Below are 3,768 nucleotides of genomic sequence, written 5' to 3'. Positions count from 1 at the left end.
TAGGTATTGACGGGACATATCTCAAAATAATAAAGAGCTATTTATGACAAACCCACGGCCAATATTATACTGAATGGGCAAAAACTGGAAGCATTCCCTTTGAAAACTGGCACAAGACAGGGATGCCCTCTCTCACCACTCCTATTCAACATAGTATTGGAAGTTCTGGCTAGGGCAATCAGGCAGGAGAAATAAATAAATGGTATTCAATTAGGAAAAGAGGAAGTCAAATTGTTCCTGTTTGCATATGACATGATTGTATATTTAGAAAACACTTTTTCCTTTCTTTGTATTCCTTTTACTTAGGAGGCTTTTTTTTTTCTGTTAGATTGTGAAAGTGAGAAGAGTTGCATAGCCATGTATATTTACTAGGGATGCCCTGTGATATAAAATTTTTGTGGCAAGGTGTTTGACAGTTTGTTTTAGAAGATGATGATTAAAATGTGAGTGCAGTTGATCAAAGAACTTGCTGATAATTACATGACTTTGACCTACCTTTCAATGCACATTATTGAAAGGGTAGCCTGAGTTCTAAAGAAGCACAGGTCTAATCTTATTTAATTACTGCTATCGATGAAATAGCACTGTTTAAATCTTTTTTGGGTCTTCACTGGAGGCTGTGGGTTCATGGATTAATAGTCTCTAAATGCAAGGGAGGATGGAAAGCTTATTTCTCTTACAAAATAACTATGACCCAGGTTAGGCACCCCAAAGAATCAAATAGTAGAATAGATGACCTCTTGGATCGAGAAGACTTTCATATCTTCTGCATTAAAAGTTGTGGGTGTCTTCAAAAGCTTTGAAACAAATCATCCTTATTTTTGGCATAATTACATAAATTCAATAAATACTGAAAACTTTCACTGAGAGTGGGAAATGAAATGTGTCCTGAATGAACTGAAAACATTCTATTGTGCTAAGAATTTTATACGTTTTTAGCTTTCCAATTTGGCTAAGATATATCATGTTTCAGCCAATAGACGGCTGAACATGTCAGCTGAGAAGGAATTGAGCTGAAGTGAACATGTAAAATAGTTTACTTTTAGTGATGAGAGCCCTCTTTGAAAATATGTAACATTTAAGTAAGTCTAATGTAATGATGTATTGAATGTGCATCTTTGAATACCAATGATTATTTCTGATTCAATGGATTTTTATCTTATTTTGGAAGTGGTTCTATATTTTCAATGAAGGCTTCATGCTGTTTCTTTCTGTTTTTGACTGCCTCTAAACCATCGGTCATTATGTGGAAATGTGGCTTATTAATCAGCAAAACTAAGTATATGACTCCTAAGTGTCCATGAAGGTTATGTGGAACAGTAACAGTCAGTCTTTGCTGATACAGGGTGTATCTTTATGACTGTTTTACAATTTACTTATGTATTTGCAAACTCATGGGAAGCTCACATTTTAGAGGCAACTTCTAGCTTTTCAGGTAAACACCCTAGTTTGATAATGCAAAGCTGTTTTTCCTTTAAGTTGATTTTTACTTTGTGTGTTTATTCCATTCTTACTTTTGATGGATCACATAAAATGTAGTGTACTGTCAAGAACTCAAAAGGATGTGTTTTCTGTCGATTCACAGCTAGGGCAGACTTGGTTGAAATGTGAGCTCCTTCATTTGACCTTCGTGTAACCCTGACCTGGGAGGACAGCATATCTCTAGGGGTGGAAGATAATTTAATTTCCATGTATGTCAAGTCCTTCATTTCTTCTGTGTGGAGGCTGCAGAGAAGTGTCAAATTCTGCAGAATCAGGTGTTCTGTGTTGGAGATGAGGAATACATTCTCCAGGGGTTAGAGTTGAGACCACCAAGTAGACTTCATTTTAAGGCCTTAGGGAAACCCTGAAACCATAGATGGTGAAGATGGAAAATATTTCTTTATCCGGTAAACTTTTCATCTTCCGTTTCACTTTTAATATGTGTGCTCATGATAGCATCAACAAAGAAAGTTCCAAAGGTCACACTTACAACATCTAAGTTTATTATTTTATATTTTTCCAGCTGAAAACAATGGTTAAGAATTCCAGCATGGTCAAACAGTGAAGTTTAACTATCTAATATATTCCCTGTGTTTTTCATCCCCAAAGAATTGTAGCACACTACTCATGAAGGTAGGAAATTCTGAAACATCTACAAGATAAGGCTAATTCCATTTCACTACTTGAATTTCCTTTTTGTCCCATATATCTCTGGTTTATGGAATAGTTTATTATCCTGTAGAGCAATGAAAATTTCTAGAAAGACCAAAGTTAGTGACTTAACATGATTTAACACATCTGTGATTATGAAATTATAGTTATGCAAGTTCATATAGGGTGATCTCATCTCCGTTTCATACTGCTAGCCTCTCTGTGGAACTCCAAGGTCATTATCCTACTGTAAGAACTTCTCCATTCTTTCAAGTGAATTGTAGTAGCAAAGAAGAAAATGGTTTTAGAATGCTCATCGGATGAGTCATGAGTAAGGAAGATACAAAGGGTAACTCCAGCTGAGAGGTACTTTGCAAAACTTCTACTGGGCTGGCCATGGTAGACTCCTTCCACATTAAAAACTTTTTTAAAAAATATAATGAGTAACAGATTACTTGACTGTGATATCACTTGACAACAGTTATTACTTGACTATGAAAATACCTTAGGTATTTAAATAACAAATGAAAATACTGAGGATTTTTTTTTATTTCATGGGTAATATTTTTCATAGCATTTTACTTAGTCTCAGTTCCTAGCTGTGCTTCAGTTTGGTTTTGACTACAATTTTTGTGTGTTGTGAGGTGAAGAGAAAACTGAGAAAATTGGGAGGAGAAATAGTTTTAAAATCTCATTAATGAAAATAGGTCGAATGCTGTAAGAAACAACATCTAAATCCAAGAAGCTTAACACAATAAAAGTCTACTGTTTGCTTTCATGGAAGCTCAGGGTGGGTCAAGGGGACAGAAACTGCTCCATGCAGTCACTTGGGGACCTAAGCTGTTTCCTACTGTGGCTCTACATCTCTCATATATGGCAAGAAGTTGACTTGATCTCACGAATTTGCAGTTAAAAGAGAAAGCTTCAAGAAGAAACACTTGTCTTAACTACCTCCATGCAAAAGTGAAATAAAAACCAAAACAAAAACACCAGAAATCTATGAAATGTAGTACAGCTTTGTATCTAGAAAGTGGAAAGTAATGTGTGAGCATATAGCCAATCTGTGTCACAGGTGGCAGGTAGGGTGGAAAGTAAAGCAGGTTGAAAAGTGTCTTGTGAATGGGGTGGGGTGGATGGATGCTGGAGAGGTCAATGCAAAATATTGCATGTGTTCTATTTCCCTCCAAAATGATGGCAATGTTTTATCTCTGTAAGCTTTTGCAATTTTGGAGGGAGGGGCAGCATTTTTTGTGGTAATCCTTTCAAATTGTGGCAAGTATTTTCTCTTCAGATTTACATAAACTAGTTCTTTTGTGGTTTTCTTCGAAAAGTTCATGAAGACTCTGCCCTCTGTTTGGTAAATTTATCCTTTCAAATATCCATAAGGTACTGACTTCTAAGACCAAGATCTGGGCACAGATGAAAACCAAGTCATTCGATGCGTGTAATGGGTTGATGCAGTTAGAAGTAAGATATTCTGGTGCCATAATATTCTTTTGAATGTGACAAATGTACATGTTATGTACATGGACCTTCAATGGAGGTCTTTCCAGAAAAGAGCCCTTGAGAAAGACAAAGATGTTTACTCAGGACTTTAAACTAAAAATGGCAACATTCACAGCCCAGAAAGGGCTC

Source organism: Rhinopithecus bieti, unplaced genomic scaffold, assembly GCF_001698545.2.
Source record: "Rhinopithecus bieti isolate Rb0 unplaced genomic scaffold, ASM169854v2 scaffold_12152, whole genome shotgun sequence".
Classification (NCBI taxonomy): domain Eukaryota; kingdom Metazoa; phylum Chordata; class Mammalia; order Primates; family Cercopithecidae; genus Rhinopithecus; species Rhinopithecus bieti.
Note: the sequence above shows the minus strand (reverse complement) of the source record.